This window comes from Solenopsis invicta, chromosome 3, assembly GCF_016802725.1.
Source record: "Solenopsis invicta isolate M01_SB chromosome 3, UNIL_Sinv_3.0, whole genome shotgun sequence".
In the NCBI taxonomy this organism is placed as follows: Eukaryota; Metazoa; Arthropoda; class Insecta; order Hymenoptera; family Formicidae; genus Solenopsis; species Solenopsis invicta.
The window spans coordinates 20,063,927-20,082,986 of NC_052666.1; the positions used below are offsets into that span (position 1 = coordinate 20,063,927).

The 19,060-nt window shown below is 45.2% G+C and overlaps 1 long non-coding RNA gene across 1 annotated transcript in view; it reads left to right on the forward strand.

Annotated features, from left to right (window-relative positions):
* LOC105193153 overlaps positions 1-19,060 on the forward strand; it is a 340,949-nt gene that overhangs the window by 186,252 nt on the left and 135,637 nt on the right. The window contains exon 5 of the long non-coding RNA XR_850576.3: positions 14,278-14,454. This is a non-coding gene — a long non-coding RNA (uncharacterized LOC105193153). The remainder of the gene's footprint in view (positions 1-14,277; positions 14,455-19,060) is intronic.

The following is a 19,060-nucleotide window of genomic DNA, read 5'->3' on the forward strand; positions in this document are numbered from 1 at the left end:
AGTTCGTAAGCGCATGAAACGACAGAGCCGCGCATCCGAATACGTTTTAGCGCGGATCAAATGCATTACGCGTATTGCGTGCGGTCTCCGCACGCATACACGGAGCTTATAGACTGCATGCGGAAAGGATTACTGTTCACCGGGGAAATTATTGGCGCGCCGCGCCACGAAGAGCCTAAAACGGCCGCGACAGCGGTTACGCCGCCGCCGTCGAAACGATTTAAACTGTCATAACGATTTAAACTGTCATTACCTGTCGATCAAAGAAAGCGGCCTTCCCTTCTACTCCTCCTACTCCTCCCCGATCAATGACCGTTCTCGTACGTCAGATTTGCGGACAACAATAGGCCGCGCGCGTAACGACCCCTTATCGAGGCTTAATAACGACTCTGCGCTGGATTTCGACTCTGCACAAAGTTTGGAAATTACGTCGGTATGTTTGATTGCACTCCGCATACGTAAACAGTTTCGGAGCGTAAACAGCGCCTGCTGTACTTTGCTACGCACGCAAATTGCACGATACGAGAGTCATTCTCTTCCGACTTGCTCGTAAAAGCAAAAAGAATCTCTATCTAGTTCCATAGACTGAGAAATAGTATCAAGGATTTACAGTGCAGGCTATCAAAAGTTTCCGGCCAGGAAGTAATTTTGTTTTGTGTTGCTCGCAATAAAGAATCCTTACAGACAAAATTCAGTACATAGTAGTACTAGATCAGAATACATTAGATACTACTATGTACTGGATTTTTGTTTGTAAGGATTCTTTATTGCGAGCAACACAATACAAAATTACTCCCTGACCGGAAACTTTCGGCAGTCACTCTGTATATTATCTCTCAATTTTATTACGAATTTATTCGCAGACGTCGTGCCTCTATTCCACGATTCCATTTTTGGCGAAGAAAAAAAGAACTTTATGACGCTGTTTGAAACCTCGCTACAAATTTAACTAGAATCCAAGAGGCTTGCGTTTATTAAATTTTAAATGTATCATTCTTTGTTCCCTCTCACTTTTTTTTCTCCATCTTGCTAGGTATGATTTATCTCTTCGGCTCGCGACACCGTTCGCTAACGGCTAGAGGTCGTTTTTAAGGAAGTCAAGCGGGAGAGAAGGGAGTAAAAAGCGGCGTGGAGTGCCGTCGTAAAAATTGGTGAGCTCTCAACAGGGAGGGACCTCGAATGCCCTCGGGGAGGTGCTAAAATCTGGGGCATAAACACTGACCGCGACATAAAATGAGTCCCGAAGTATCGAATCGTCCTCTCGCCGCTTCTTTTCTCGTTCCTTCTCGGCCGCATAAATCACCGCCGCCTTCGTATTTATATTCATAGGCGCGTTGAGGAAGATTGAAGAGCCGCGGGACCGCTGGGAGTTGCTCGTAAAATCCGTTAGATTGTAAAATATTGTTGCGACGAACCGAAAGGCCGACCGTCTTCCGGCGGATACGGAAGGTTACAAGAACCTCGTCATTATACATGTCGGCAATCGTCGTCAGAGGCGCTTCCTTTTGAACATTGTGTGTATATCGAATTACAGGGCGCAGTGAAATGACCTAATGATTTATCGCGGCGTATGATTGCGAGCGAACGTGAAAAGGGACAATTGCTCCTAACGACGACAGGATCGTATTAAGCCGCTATTTTCTCCTTCTTGCTTAATCTTTGTTGCGTATGAGAGATTGCAACGCATCTGCCGTGGAAACACAGTCGCATATATACGTATACCGGGCTTCACGTGAATTATCGCGGATAATGGTCGCTTTTGTGAGACGCACGGATACGAGATTCCATTTTCTAATGATTAACGACAACAACAAGGGAAAGATAATTCGCGAAAAGTTGTAAAGTCCGCGCGGTCGTGCGGTACACCGCTGTATTTCTCATGGCTGGGCCGTAAATATTTATCGCCGTCGTGCGGTAACGATATTTGACATACGATCTAGGAGGTCGATCACGACGAAAAAAATGTCGTTCGCGGTGTTGCGTCATCGAAACTGCAATAACATTCGCGGCGTTTAGGCGAAGTGGCGGGTGGCGTCGTTGCCGCGGGTCGTCTAGCTAGAAACCGCAACGGTTTCTCGTAACGCTCGTCTGGCGGAAGTCTACGAGACGCCCGAGAGACGTCGATGAGTAATGCGACGTGAACGGCCAGTTATTAATCACTATGCAAGCCCAAGGAGTCGCGCCGGTATTTAACGGACGCATCTCCGACGCGCGAGCATGCCGTCTGAATATCGATCGTGTCTTCCGTTCGTAACAGACACGCATCTAATTGCTCGCTTACGTAACAGTTACTTATGATAAATGATTATTTTTCTGAGCGCGAGAGAGATATCTTTTCGTGCGTATTACTAGGTGATTCTATTTTCGAGTGATCTCTCACTCGACGACGACGACGACGTTCCGTTCGTTGTCCTTTCGGCGAAGCCGAACAAATAATTCACAACGTAACAGAATTAATCAACCGTCTCCTATATTTGCGGAAACCTCTCTTTGTTTAGTGACTTTTCCCGACGATACCTTGGAGCGCTCTCTAAATTATAGATATAGATCTCGCATCTCGCGTCGATTGCATAAGCGCGCGCGTTACTCGGAGCTGCTGTTGCCCAAGCGAGAGCGAGCGGCGCGGCGCGGCGCGGCGCGGCATCGCAGCGTAATTGTTGATTTTGAATTATGGATTGGTTTGCTAACCTTTCACGTTCGCAAATATCGCATTAACTTGAGTACGGCCCGAGGCACGGTTCTGCCTTGATTAAGCGGTTTCCTGGCATTGTACCACTCCTACCGAGATGCTTCGTGCGTATCACAATCAGGTGGATGGCAACGTACCTATTGCGACGCGGTAGACATCGCGCGGGATATCGCATCGACATCGTTCGCACAGACGTATATTAGACGTGTGCGATTGGTGAGTGCTCACGGAGGCGAGCGAGGAGAGACGTCAATCCATTAACCCTTCCCTTGTCAATTCTCTCTCTCTCTCTCTCTCTCTCTCTCTCTGTTTCTCTCTGCCTATCATCCCGCTAACAACGTTAATCGCGTGTATCGAAATTAGTTCGATTAGGCGCACGAACGTTCGCCGATGAACTCTCGCGTGATGATGCGGTCGAGGAGGAAAATAACACTCTATGCGCGGGGTGGCACGTGTTAGCCTCTATCAGCGCTCGAAGCAACCTTGAGGTTGGCACACCGCGGGAGCGACGACATGCCGCTCGATTGTAATTAACGCAGTATGGCGCTTTATTTATACTCATGTGCGTACATTACGTGTCTCACGATATATATCCACGCGCGCGTATATATAATATGTAGGAAGCGATGCGCGATCGGGGTCCGAGCGTAGACATCGGCACGTGTTACCGGGAATACGGGAGGGTTCGATCCTCCCTTCGTCGTCGCCGTCCTCCTCCTCACTGCCTCACTGACGCCACCCGGCCGACCGTAAGGCAAACGGGTGGTGGGGGCTTGACAGTGACAGATGATCGCTGTCCAGAGTCCAATACGTATACCCACTGGACTGGCCGACAGTCCATAGTGCCCTGGAAGCACCTCCGTAACATTCCCCGGGTACCGTACGCGTACACACCACGTGCGTGCTACAACAGCGTGCTACACGCTAGTAATTCGACGCCGCAACGGCCACGGATACACCGCGAAATGTCACGTACCTATCTCTCGACGACACAGGTCGCACCATTCATCGCCCCTGACATTTTAACCCCCAGCCAGCCCCTCTCGCTTACGCCCCCGTTCACTGAGAGAGCCCCGAATGTTAGGCATTCTTTATGAAACGCGGACAGAGACACAACCATTTTGGCTCATCGCGGATCACGGGTCACGTTCCGTCGAATGGAGATCCGGGCTATTCATGATGTTCGATGGTATTTTGGAAGACCTGATGCGTACCGGGCGGCATGGATATAATACTCGCGGCTTAATGGATATATCTGAAAAAAAACGCGTTCCACACGCGCGCGATGACGCGACCCGTGCGCGCATTCGGTCGCCACGTATGAATCGAAATTCGCGCGGCGAAACCATTTTCGCCCTTGATTAAATGTATTATCCCTGGTATTCGCTCTCCGCGCCCGCGTGTAATGAAACGCGGCATTCGGCCATTTCGGAGTTTCGATTTTGGCATCCGCGGCTCCATTATGTACACGTGGGTGGATACATTTTTCAGGAGGCGACAGTAAAAAAGCATTATCCGCGAATAATTGGTACACGTCGCGCTCTATTGGCTTCTTTAATCACTTAACAGGGATATGCTTTCGATGTTTAACGTTTCATCTTGAAAAATGTTGCGTATATGTAAATAAACGCGTTCAGAAAATTATAGAAAAATGCACAATTGTTGAGCTTGTCAGTTTTTATTTTATTAATTTTTCCTTTCACGTGATTAATTTACGTAATTGTTTAACATAAATGTGCCATTATACATATTTACTACGGAAAAAGTTTAAAAACGTTTGTTACATAAACGTCATGTTATGTGAATTTTCATGAAAAAGATAATACTTGTTTCGCGATGATTATTTTCAGTCTATCGAGCGACATTATTTTTGCATCCACGAGTATAATTGACGAAATGGGAAAAGTACGTATCTGCCTAGCTAGAGGATAGTCCTGTACATGTCCATCGTTATCATTAGCGGGAGAATTCGGCCGACCGTTTGCGCTCGTGTAAGTAGCCGCGATTACTCTGCCGGAAACAATCGCGACACTCCATTCCGCGCGGGGCTAATCAATCAAATCCAAGCCGGACGCGAAACTTTTCCACGATATCAGCCTGCGGATCCGGGCTTATCCTTCGGCCCCTCCGACCTGTGTATCTGCCGGGGATGATACCCGAACTCGACTCGGAATTCCTCACAGCACTCAAGCGACCCTTGACTAATTACCGAGGGATGACTGGCATCTTCTCTCACTTATCTCTATAGCCTGCTCCCTTTCAATCGAATTACTTTTTCTAGGTATTCACTGGCGCGACGCCCCAATTTTTTGGCTAATTGACCCGTGGCTGTCCTGCGGGAGGAGGACAGAGTCGGGATGCGAGACGGAGTGCAGCGGCACATTTGTCTTGTCACCTCAGACAGATTGAATTCGTTGGCCCTCCGAGGAAGTAGCCGAGATCCTCCCGTTGCCGCCCGTTAACTTTTTGTCCAAGTCATTGCGAGTGATTCTCTATTTATCGAGAAAGCACCGGCGGAAAAAAAACAATCGCACAAGTTTACTTGATATTTTTCTTTCCCGTCGCGCGTCCCATTCTTCTTTATGTCTCATTGCCGCTTAATGTCTTCTGTCTTGTACAAACGCGGCTAACTTAATCGCAACATTACGCGCGCCACAGAAGTTTGTTATATCATCCTTTACGGCGTTCTTCCACAGCTGCAGACAGAAATGAATTTTACGATCGCGTATTAGCGATTCCCGCTCTAAAGTGCCCTTTTATGCCGACTGCCGAAATTGCCCTAACCGCAGATCTTGTTTGTAGCTGAGCGCGTTCACCGTTCACCGTTCTTTTCTACCGCGCGGTGCATGCTTCCACCCCGCCTTAAGTCCTTCGAGGACTTTCAATTTAGCGTTTTACGATTGTTGATAATAAGGGTGAGGACCCAGGTGGTGAGTTTCGCAGCCGGTGCCGCTCCCGCATCCGTCGATCCTCTCCACCCTTCCTCTCCCCCCCTCCCTCCGTCCGTGTAACAACGATTTCGCGCGACGGCGGCATCGAAGGGCCCTTTGTAAACAGCCCTAATGCCTGGTTACGACTTCGGTGCGTCGTTGCGCGGCCGCCTCGCCTCACCGTTCTTTATGATATTGCTGGATTAGACTGAAATATTTCACACTTGGAGATATCTTCCGTGCTTACGTTTTATGACGATGCGCGCTCGTTCGTCCGTTTGCTCGCCCGCCCGCCCGTCTTCTCGCTTCCTTTCTTCCTTCCTTACCACGAACTGTCGTAAACGTACTAACTAGATGCGCTCTCGTCTCGCGAGATTCTGTCTGCCGAGAGATAGCGTCCCCGTTCTCTGGCTAATCTCCATTCGCAATTACATCTCCATTCGATGGTACCTACCAGGACTCGCGGGAATTCCGGGGTGGTTCGCGTTTTCTCGAGTATAATTTTATTGCTATTGTTCTCCGTACCATTTTACCTTTCTTAATTTGGAACGTAGCTCGATTATTGGAAAAGTTCTATGTTTTTAATGATATGCTCTTCTATTGTAAGCACATGGGGAAAGGGAATACTTATTAACTTTGATCATTTATTTCAAGAAGTTTTTTTTCATGTATGTCAACCCGTTATTATGTATTCAGCGCATGTTGCGTTAATATCTATATTTCTAATTCACACGCTACGCTTTGAGAAATCGAACGTGTTAACGTATCCGCGCTATCTTGGAACGCGGTAATAAGCAGACGAGTTGCTTTCGATTGCCGGCGGAAACCGAGGCGTGGTACGATAGTGATATGAATAATTGCGGTGACAACGAGGATAAATAATACATCGACCGACGTTATCTGCCAGCGATGAATTACGACTGCGCGAAACTTAGCCGCGGGCGAAGCAGCAAGTTGGTGCTTTAAGGGGTAGATCTTAATCTTCGGTTGGAACTGTGAAATGAGGGATCGTCTCGAGGTGACGAGGTCGAATTCCGACGAAAATCATCCGTTAGCCTCCCAATCTGATCTTGTCACGTATGTAATAAAGCGGAAAAGGGGGATGCTTGACGCTATTGATTCATCTTTTTTGTAACAATTATTTTTGAACAAATAAGTATATGAATAATATTTTACATAATCATTTCTGCGTGTATGTGTGTGATATGTTTAAATATTTTAGAAATGTTTAGGAGAAATGAACAAGGTTGACAGAGCCGTCAGATCTCATTGAAATTTGATACGTCGGACCTGCGTCGTATTTTTTTCCCTCTTTCTACTTTTAACCTAAGCTGCATAAAAATAGCGTAATTTGATTGTTGAGCACTAACCTCTTAGGGACGAAAATACGGTTTCGGCGCGACCGGTCGAACATCTATACGAGTGTTTTCGGGGTAGGATTTGAAAAATGCCGAATCCAATTTCCTTGATGATGTCCCCCAGGGAGCAAGGGGCCACCCTTGCTGCCAGTCCTCGACCCGGATGCGTTTTCGTCGCTTTCGCGCACTACCCTCGACTCTCCGCCCGCAGTCAGCTGCTGAAAACAAATAGGGTAAGAGATAACTGGTTTCCATGACCGCTTCGACGATCGAGCTTTCTTACATCTACCCTCTAAATTTAGAAAATTAACAGCTTGTCTAAAAGAGAGATCGAGTTACAACCTTTCTCGATCTGAGAAGCTCGTATTTCTGTCAAAAAATGCTTGTCGGTCTTACAAATAGCTGTCGAACGTGACGAACGCAAGACACAATGTTTTACTTTCAACCAGACATTTCACAAGCATCATACTGTTTTGTTGTAAAACACGCCTTTTGACTCAAGTGCTTGCATTCAGTCCCACGCGTTGAAAATCTACATATCGTGAATCTGCACGTAGTAGGAAAAAAAATCAATGGGAAGGTATTATATTCAATTTGTTTCCGTTATCTTTACGTAATATTTATAATGGTGAAATGGCATTTATACTCTGTGATTCAGTAGCGACACAATCAGGCAGTAGAACGTTGATAACTAATGCACACTGCACATCGACTCCACTGATCATTGGTCACGAAAGGGACCGTTGTGCACGACATGGCTTCGGCATTGTGATACCTTGCCATTACATTGCCACGATCAGTGCCGCCCGTATAATTACGGTAAATGGTCCGACTCGCGCGCCCACCGCTCTCATCAGCGTCACTACGTGCTACAATTTAACCGTAAGGTCGCGAAATTATATCAACAAACCACCTGCACGAATAGCCTTTCGAAATCGCGTGGCAGCGCGCGTGCATTACAGCGAAACGTTGAATTAATGCCGCGGCCGTTATCGGGTTCTAGATCTGCTCGCGACCAAGGAACCTCACCGAGCGTGAAAGTCAGTCATTATCGCGGCGATTGAAAAATTCCATGGACACGACGACGTTTCCTCCCCGTCGCGGTTGCGATCGAACGAACGAACGCTCTAAAACGTCGCTGCTTCTGCACGTGTGTATAATTATTATTACAAGTAAGGGGAAAACCTGCGACACCCTCCGTCGCTATATACGTCGTTATGTACAATGCAGATTAATTAACGACGGCCGTGCTTAACCAGGGACAGTTCCCATCTCGGGGTCGTCATCGGCCTTCTGGCAGTTATGCGTGGCGATCGTTTGGAAGTCGCGCTAATTAAGACTCACGTCGTAATATCTCGGGCGCGCTATCCCGCTATTTCGCCGTCGTTGCTTTAAGCTCGCCGGAACTTGCGAGAAGTCCCGGGTCGGGTCGGGCGTTTCTCCGTGCGCTCCGAGAAATGGGCTCGTTTCGGCGACGAACTGCGCAAGATATATCGCAGCACATCCTGCCCGCAGGAATAATCCTCTGTGGCGCTCGTAGGAATTGCGTAACATTAAACTCCGCCCGTGAACTTAGCTCAGGACCCAAGAGACGAACAATGAGGTGACAAATATCTTAGTCCATCGCAGCAACCCCTGCGGCGGCTGCTTCGTTTACTTAAGCCGGACATCGGTAACTTCCAGTGGGGTCCGGAGAATCCGCTTGAGCGTCTCGAGATCGACACGATACTGCCAACGGCGAAATATTTCGAGCTGTGACTCTTAATTAATATGAAGCGATTAGAATTTCCAAGAGAACTTCTCTCTAATTAATTCAAGTTTTAGCTCGTTCGCAATATCGCATTTGGAATGAGCCTCAATTTTCTTATTATCTATCTGTATCTATTTTATATTATTGGATATTCCTTTAGATTGTATTATCTTAATATGTCCACGAATAAGAAGAATATTTTGAATGCTAGTTCTGAATGCCATCGTTTCTACTACTTCATGTAATATCTGTGTAATATCTGTGTTACTGATGAATGCACTGATGAGTAATCAATAGTTTGAAAAACGGCGATAGTTTCCTGCTTCCTCGACGTCAATCCATCTTGATCGACAACATCAGCGTATGCGGATACGTCTCATGAAACACTATCTACGACACGTGTCGGGGACGTGACTGGAGCCGACAATCGCTATAGAGGCGGCGCGGCGGCGCGTATAGTCGACGAAAGACAAAGAGATGCGCCGACGGTGGCGTGACGAGGGCCCGGCGACGTTCATAAATAGCAATATCTGTCGGTTATCGAGAAGAGGCACGGTTCGGTAACGAGCCATCAGCGAGCCAGGGCCACATGGGTCCCCGATAATCCCGGGAAAAGGGGTTACCGAGAATACTCTCTCCTTCTCTCGTCCCCCGCGGAATGATTTGCGAAAATTTGAATCCCGCCGCCTCCTCTTGGTTTCTCTCCCCGATCTGGAGAATCATCTCCCCTCTCTCTCTCTCTCTCTCTCTCTCTCTCGGTTTGCCGTGGATGCCGGCCTGCCTCTATTTATTCGACCATTCTCCGCCTCCTGTCCCGACTTGACAGTCGTATCCATCCGTGCGTCGGTCGCCTCGTCTCTCGCTCCCTATCTCTTTATGCATTCTCCTCCCCCTTCTAATGATTTTCAGAAGACGTCTCAGTCGTGCGCCGCGACTTAAGCTGTAAGAGCGACACGATGTTAATTAGAACGGCGTCTCGGGGTGCCGCACACGGCCCCCAGGAGATGAGACTTAGTGACTTGACTTGATTTCGAGGTTTTAGGCCAGGTTTGAATTAGGGGTGGCTGCCTGCCGACTTGTCTGTCTACTCGCTCGCTCGCTCGCTCGCTTATCCTAAAGAGAAGAGGCGCCATAGGCCAGAGGCAACCATCGCCGCCAAATCCCGTAGGAAGTTAGCGCGGATTACAGGGCGCATCCATCACTCGCTTCTTTCGTCTTCTGGCGGCAAAGTCGCACGGGATATTATTGTCCGTAATGTGCGTGACGTGGCGCTTGCAGACTCTTCCTGAACTCTCGCTGTTCTTATGGTTTGCTTGGAAAATTGTTGCGTTAGGGTGAGGGATACCAACTTGTTCTATTGCAGCACTTGAAGGAAACATTAAGAGCAAAATACTTGCTGTAACTGCACGATAGATTGTATCTAATGTATAAATTCATATCTCTTGACATTAAAGTTTTTTGCAACTACAATTTCTAAAAGTATATTATTATGTTTATCATTAGAAAAAGATTATTAAATCATTATTTTATCTGAATTTTGCGAATGTATTTTTAATATTCTGACATTTATTACACAATAAAAAATAAAATGTCTCAGAAAGTCCACTTAAAATTTTAAATTAAAATAACTCAACAGTTAAGTTAAAATAACTCTTATTTTAAATTATTTTAACTTAAAATTTAGAATGGATTTTTGGGGACATGCAAAAATGTTAAAATTACATTTTATTTTTTACTGTGTACATTTTTTTTATTTTGCCTTTAGAAGAAGACTAGAGATTAATAACTTTTAGCATTTTCAAAGTTTCTAAATAATATTGTACGCGCAGTGCTTTAATAGACAAAATCTTCTATTCTTAAGAATTTAATTAAAATCGTTTTATATATCACGAATCTCATCAAGCAGGATATGTAAGGGAGAATGCGAGGATTAAAATCATAGGAGCTCCCGGACGCTGTTGAGTAGACTGCAATAAACTGGATATCATATCTAGACGTTACCTCGAAGTTTAAGAAAGTGTCGGAACTTTTCCCGGGATATTACCCGGAACCTTTCGAGAATTTTAGAATTTCACCAAGTTTCGGCGACCGAGCGTGAAGTAACGACCTTCTCGCGGGGATGATATTGTCCCCGGCGGCTTCCCAGCTCCAGGAGATAGGGAGCCGATCGAGAAATACGAAAGCTTTGATCCTCTGTCGCCCGTCCAACTGAAATTCACACCGCGCGCTCGCCGAAACGACGCTCGGCTAATTGTTTCGTTCTGAAACTCCGGTGACATTGTGTCGGGCGACGATCACTGACGACCAATCGTCAACGCGTTTCTGCACGGTACACGAAAGAGGAGCTTGATCTCCTTTTAAAAAGGCATTAAACCCGCTCGCGCTCAGAGGGGCGCGATCACGGAATAATATCTCATAATTAAAGCGAAGCCCGTGGCGGACGAGTATCAGTCAGACTTAGCGAGACGATCTGTCAAGCCGCGCCATGAAAAGTCCGGACTGGAAAATCTCAACCCTTTTACGCACGGTCACGTGACTTGACAGGCAAGGGTACCCCCGGCACGTGGCTCGGGCTTGTGTTTTAGATACGCGTGTCAAGTCCCAAAACGTAACCTTCGTCTAACTGTTCTTCTCTGTGTTTTTCTTCGTATTTCCCCGATTTGTTATTTTTTTCAACATCGAGCTGCCACTTGCAGAAGGCGTGGCTGTCGTCGTATTCGTTTGCCACGGCGCCAACCGCAAGCGTGATGTCTGAAGGTGTTGGGTAAATAAGAAAATTTTCATGTAAATTTTAACACGACGCAAGCTCTTAATTGCACAATATTTAATTTTATTCGTCCGCTTCTGTAACGTATTTCAAGATCGCAATTCATCTCTTATCGCAAGTCATTATTATCATTATAGCAAGACATTTAATAACTACTAGCATGTTATTAAATCTTTCTCCTCTTTCCGGCAATCAATTTGCTGAGAACATTCCGCATTCGGCTCGAGTAACTCGAATATTGCCCTTTGTCGAAGTTACGACCGCTGCGATACCATAGAAGGATATACGAGGCACGAAGAAAGAACGAGTGGAATGGGAAGGGAGATTGGGCAACTCGTGGTCTCGGCTAATTCTTTTTCTAACTCTGTTTTGCTTCTTTTGGTCCTCTTTCACGATGACGTCACCGTGTCCAGCTCGCGTTCGGAATGGCGGAAGACGGCCACGTTAATGGCATCGTAAAAGTTAACGACAATGTTCCCTTACGATTTTCCACTATCCTTTCGTACCTCCGACCAGCCCGCGTAGTCGCCTTCTCAAAGAGCCGCGTCTAAAATTATTGTCGCGGACATGGAATTAATTTCCGCCCTCGCTGCAGACGATTGAACTTCCGTGTCGTTTGTAACGGACTTTGATCGTATGTTGGGATTAGAAAAACTCGTTGGGTTCAATTCAGACATTTTGGACGAAACTGATTTTATGGGGTTCGACGACCGAATTACGGTCTAGAATCGCGAATCTCGAGATTATCAAAAACTTCGTGTTAACAGAGATATATTATCCAGACCGTTTCCTATCGTACAGATCGTCGCGAAATACATTACAGTTTTACAAAAATTTTCAGAGTAAAATAGAAAGAAAATTGCGTTTTCTAAAATAAATCGCGCTATAACTCAATTCTACACGATATTAATTATGTAAAAAAAATATTGCAATTAACATTAATTTGTTTCCTTGCATAGGATATTACATTAAAAAGCAAGATGTAAATGTCTGCACATAATTATTCTCGACATGGTAAGATTACCGCTGTTTCGATTGTATCGCGAACCTCTCTATTCCAGGCGACGTAATTCCGCGACTAGGAATCTCCGGTAATTGGTAGGCCGCTTAGCATATTTCTGGTTCTAATCACAGACACCAGTCAGTAAGTAAGGGCGGTTTAAAGTCTTTGGTCGATCCCTCCGCCGCCCCCCCGTCTTGCCACCCTCGTTGTACCGAGATAGGGGCTTAGGGGTGAGACCAATCTGCTTACAACCCCCTTAGCCTGAATAATTAACCCGGGGGTACAGGAGAAAGAAAGAGAGAGTAAACGCGCGCGCTTTTTGCCCGTGTCATTTATTACCGAGACCACCTTGTTCGTTAACTTCGCATTTGAATGTGAATGGGCGTCGAACGAGGCGCTGGAAGACAGGTACGTAACGCGACGGGAGGCACGGTCGATCGATCTATCTTCCGGAATTTGTCACACCTTGGGCAAACACGGTGAGAGGGTGACTGGCGCTTTATTCCCCGCGATTTTCCCGCGCTGTCGCGGCTTTCGGGTTTTTTTTTCTCTCTCTCTTTCTCTTTTTCCTTTACGCCAGCAACAGCACCTGATTGTTCTCAGGTACGTTGGTACGGGCTCTTGCGTTAATTCGCCATCATTAGTCACACGTCGAATTCGGCAGTCGGGAGCGCGGCCGTGGAAAAATTTATTAACGCCCGTGCCCGGCGCTACCGGGTTTCGCGCACAAAAGTGTGTATTTGCATGCGAACGCCGCGGCTTTCATTTGCCTAAGCCGCGGAGATCCGAAACGGTCCGGGCTTCGTTGAGGCTGATTTCAACCGCCACGGTTGTGAATGGCCGTCGCGCGGGGTGACCGGATTAATGGCGATTTTGAATATTTAATTAATGGAAGTGCGCGATTCGCTGGACTATGGGTATTTATACTCGCTTTTTTTCGCGCTTTTTTTCTATGCCCCTTTTGTTTTATTCGGTGCGCTTCTATTGTGTTATTTTCACAGAAAATTCGCCGGGCACTACGGTACTTTCGATATGTCTGAAAAGTGAGCTTCATTCGTGATTCACCTATAGACGTGCTATTGTCATTTATTATACGACAATAGCGAATTATTAATTTATGTACGTATTATAAGTTTTTAATACTTAACTGGAATTTATATTTCTCCTAAGATGCTACGTATAAATTGGTAATGAGTACGCTCGAGCAGCTTGTATTTTAATTCCGCGCGCGGTGTGGCTTCTCAGAGTCTCTAAAAGTCTTTTGTTTGTCGGGTCGGACAGCGCTCTCGAGAAGGAGATTAAGGGCTGCCACTGCAATTATCTCGATTTGTCAAGTGAGTGGATTATCACGCGAGGTCACTGGAACGTTACTTTTAATAACGAGGGTCGTTAGGCTTATAACAAATTTCGCGGGCGACCGCCTGCTTCGCGCTTGGCTTGCCGGCAGATGAGAATCTTCAATAGGAATTCATTTAATCTTTGACACGATATTAATTAATAACGGGCTAAAGATGATATCTCGATGTGATACTTGCCGAGGGTCTCGCAATACCCGCGTCTTTGATGTACTTATTCGTATTATATGAGTAATAAATATATATCATAGGTATTTAATTATATATGTACATTAATTTTATATAATTACATAGGAATAATAGCTACAAGAGAATAATAGCAAGGAGAGAACAGGATAGGACTGTAAAATGAATAACGTCATGTAAACATGCGACTTTCACAATAACTTGTGAAAATAACCGGTTTTGAAACAACTTGTTTACAGGTACGAGAGAGTTGCGGAACAGCTGGATCCTCGCGAGGCTTCTTTGATACGCGGCAACGTCAATTGACAAAAAACGACAGCACCACCATCGCTACCCTTGACAACGATCGTTAACTCTTGTTCTGCGATGACCTCGAGCCATTTGCGCTTTAGCCGTCGTCCGTGCACGCCGACTGAGTAAGTACAATCGTTTTTAGACCATACTGTATAAACCCCACGGGCGGAAAGGGGTTAGGGAAGATCATTATCAGAGGCTTAACCACGCGAGAATTTTTAATCAGAGGGTGCGCACCCCTGAGGATAATACCGTTGCTGTCGATAAAGGCGAAACAATTGTCGCTCGGCTGTATTTAATGCGGCATTGCAACGAGAACCGTCGATGGACAATATTTACGCGATCGACGCTTTTCGAGTAGGTGCTACCCCATAGGATTACCCGGTACAGGCCCAGTCATCGAAACCATGTGGTGACATTAGAAGCGCGCAGTGTTACGAGTTACCACTTCGCATTAGATTCCTCGCCAGCGCGAATGGCGCGATTAAAATATTTTAAATACGCCGAGCGTGATCCCGCTATATTTCTCCGTTCCCGTTTTAATCAGCGCGAAAATTATGTTGTTGGCTATTCCGGCGTTAGAAATACTTCGCGCCACGTAATTAGTGAGATCAACAATTTCATAATAAAACGGTATAAAACGTGCCCCGTGACATAATTAATCGAGTAGCCGTTCCATTCTCGAGAAGATGACGTTACGAAAATTTATAACATCAGACTGGCTCGATATTAAGCCTCTCGAGTGTAATTCCTGCGCGTTCGACTCCGGCTTTGACTCCCGAAAGCACTAAACTAAACGAACCGTGGATAGAATTCGGCTCCTGGGAGAGCACTGATTAGCATCATCTTAAGGTCGTATACGGCGCCGTAAGTGTGCCGTCCCTTTGGCATTCATATGCAAAACTGACCAGATAGTGACCGCCGATTTACATAACGTTAGATTGACCGTGATTTCATTTAACCGGGGGTTCCGCCTCTGCACACGCCCCGGTGGCTACGGAGAGCTTTCTCCGAGACGTTGTTGGAAATTCATGCAAAGTGACATCTTGAGAACGTACCTTGCGCAGCCTTGTAATCGAAATTCCGAACAGCCCGTGTACTCGCTCTCTGAATCACGCGATCCTAATTACGTTCGGTATATCACAACACGTTTCTCATATAATGTGCACTCGGATGTGACGGGGAGATAATATATCGCTTAATATATTGTATATAGATTGAGAGAAATACGTAGGATAATTTCCATTTCCAGTATAAATCACCGTAACGAAAACGTACGACATTCACGCGGAATTATTTATCGTTTACCCGCTAATGGCGTGCGGCAACTTTAAAACTTGGATATGCAATCGCGTTCGTCACGTCAGGATTAACGTTGTAGAAGGGGTTAAACCTTTTATCGCTCGTGTAAACGGCGGATTCGTAGACGTGGTTGTATCTTGCGTATCGAGAAAATCAATACCTACACGTCCGGAATACTTGGTTTAATATGCTTATACTCCGCTGGCGGAATCGCGGAGCCGTGAAACATGGTATTAACGGATACACCGATCCCTGATGGTAACAAATGATAGGAGCCTTAATGATCCGAGCACGAATACGCCCGTCTATATCTATATATACATCGAACGCCTCGACATGAGTGGAATCCACGCTTGTCCCTTTGATTGATTGCCTTTGTCACTTAGCCACCGTGAAAGGCTTTCGTGCGATCGTATCTTTTAATTACGAACTTAATTATCTTTCGCGTTTACCAGCTTTTCTGTATTCGCGCGCCGTCCAGAGAAATGGGGTTCGTATTTAAAGTCTTATTCCCCACGGGCCACCAGAGAGAGAGAGAAAGAGAGAGAGTCTGCAATATCGTATTGAGCTTTGGCGGGTAGACTTTTATGTACGGGGTGTAATAAAATTTGATATTTACGCGCGAGTAATTGTACCGTTGTGAAACGCTTGAAACAATAATATCGCTGGAAAATGCGTTTTTACAACGTGAAAAAATACAATGAGTCTGGGCGTGGTATATTTAGTACGGAAAGTGTTTGCTTCACGTACACATATTATTGGACGTTATGTAGGAACACTGTGTATACTAACGGAGCGCATCATAGGTATATCCAGGGTGTATGGGATACGGGTTACTAAGGCCCCCATAATGACCGCTGCAATCCTGCCCCCGCACACAATCCCATAATTAAATCCGTTAATCAAGGCTTACGGCTCGGACTGACCCTATCGACTTGGTTTATTGTGATCTGTGTAATCTATGGTAAATTAAGACGTACCGTCGTCGCACATCTCGTTTGCGTAACTAGAACTATTCGTCCACTATTAATTTATCCAAAGCATTACTTCATCGTGATAATTCGCGGACGTAATTGTAATCTCGGTATTATATTTGAAACCGTATGATATTGCACGTCATTACTTGAGCAATATTTTATAATAAAGTAATAAATGTAGGATTATATATATACTTTGTATGTCCATGTATATATATATATATATATATATAATCCTGTTATTTTCAAATTATATATATATATATATATATATATAATCCTGTTATTTTCAAACTCAAAGGCATGAGTATATACCTATGCAATTCTTTTTGAAACTACTTCCAAATTGCTAATTAAAGCTTAAGTCTCGCGATTGTGCTAATTATCCAAAGACGACGTAGCAAAGTATATTTAGCAACAACTCGTGCTTGGCAAGCGTTTCGAAAGGATTGTAGAGCTCTTTAGCAGAAAACTGAAGGCGTATTCCGCAGCGAGTAAGTGATCTTTCATAACGAAGGCGCATCGCGCCAAAGTCCCTCCATCTTCAGATTCGCCTTAAAATTAATTGTCTGGCTTATCTCTTCGCCTCGCTTCCTCGTCTCGCGCTTTATTGCTCCGAACGAGAGACGAGAAGGGACGAGGTTTAGCATCGATCGTGGGTGCCCACGGAGGAGATCTCTCACAGCGGGCCATCCTCTCCATTTCTCTCTTTTCTCTTTCGCCCTTGTCTCTTCGACATTTCGTTGGCTTTGAAATGACAGAAGTCAAGTAGAGCGAAATACGGAGAACGCGGTTGAAGTGTAATTGGCACTGGAGTGTGCTCGTCTTGGTTCATTAGAGAAAATATCTTCCCCATTGTCGAGGGGCTTACGTATAGCTTCCGAATATCTCCGTCGCACTCTTCACCTCCCTTCTTTTCATTGTGCCGTCGTTTTTCCGCGTCGGGTATATTCATTCCGTCGCTCTTGCACGTTGCTGCTTGCTTACGGGGATAGAATTATTTTTCTGTTTCGAGTGGTTATAACGGTCACTCGATGCCTAACCGCCCCTCGCTTATGCCTTTTTCTGCACTGCGCAGGCTTATTGTGAAAAGTGGAAACGTAGAAAAGCTTGTGACAGTCTAATCTTTTTCAAGTGTGTCGGACGAATAGACCCTAATTCTCGAGTGATCTCGAAGAGAATTTACTGGGATGAGTGTCCGATTATTAATCCTGGACTTGATATTTCATGTTTCACATATTTTTTTATTTCTTTTGATTTTGTTTCTAGCTATTTTGGTCGTTCATTAAACTTGCTTTCTCATCCTTTATACAATAGCGATGTTAAGCCACGCGGCCCACTTGTGAATTTTTCGCCTGTCGAGTCATAGCCAAACATATAAAATTATATAAAAGCATATGTAACATATGTAAATATTATATACATAAAAATTATTCGTTAAAGATTTTGTCTATTTCAAAAAATGGCAATTGAAAAATTCAATTTAAAAAAGATTGAATATTATTGCTTATACAGTTTTTACCTACTACATTTTAATACTATTTTACTATTAAAAATGTTTGCATTATCCAATTACCTCGATTAATTTTAGTTCATTGAATACATATATAATATATATATGTACGAAATATATACTTCAATCGTTCGATACGAATAACCACAGGGCAACTGGCACATCAAGATGAGATATTTTCTAACCGCAACTTCGCCACTCGATGATTGCGCGACCCCAGAGGTCTTCGAGTGCACGCCGTACAATGAAAACGCACGTTTAATGACCACCATGTTTCGCCAACAGCTTATTAACTGCGAAACGTTTCTGCACGCATCTCCCTCGGAAATTTGTTTACGTCTGACCGTATGACAATGTGCGCGCTGCAAACGTGCACGAACGAAAGGAAAAGGCGTGCGAGAGAGAAGGAGACAGAGAGAAGACGTATACTGCTGCGGCACACTTTTCGAGAGAGTCTCTGCGAGCTGTCGAGATGGAAAGCAGAAATATACGGGTCCGCTTTGTGCGCAAGTGGAGTGTGCACATGTAAGAGGTCTTCACGGGGACGAGTGCTTGCTTCCACATACCTGCGTACTTCAGTTCCGCGAAAGCACCTGTTGAAACCCACGAGCTTTCAAACTCCGCGTTCACTTCCATGCCGATTCCACGCCGCTTGTTCCGCATCGAGAAGGACGATTCGCTCAAACGATGATTCGCTCATTCAGGTCATCGGATAGAACTTGCGTCAGCTCGAGTACGCGGAGGTATGTTCTCTGCGATGTAACGTGGCGTGATTAATTAATTAAAAATATTTCTCGCACAATATAATTAATTTAAACGATTTCTCGAAATTATAAACATGTTTTATTTCGAGACGCCGAAGAATACAGAAAAGTGTGTAGAACAATAAAATTTTTGAGCAGGAAAAATTAGTCTCACTTTCGACGGAAAATATTG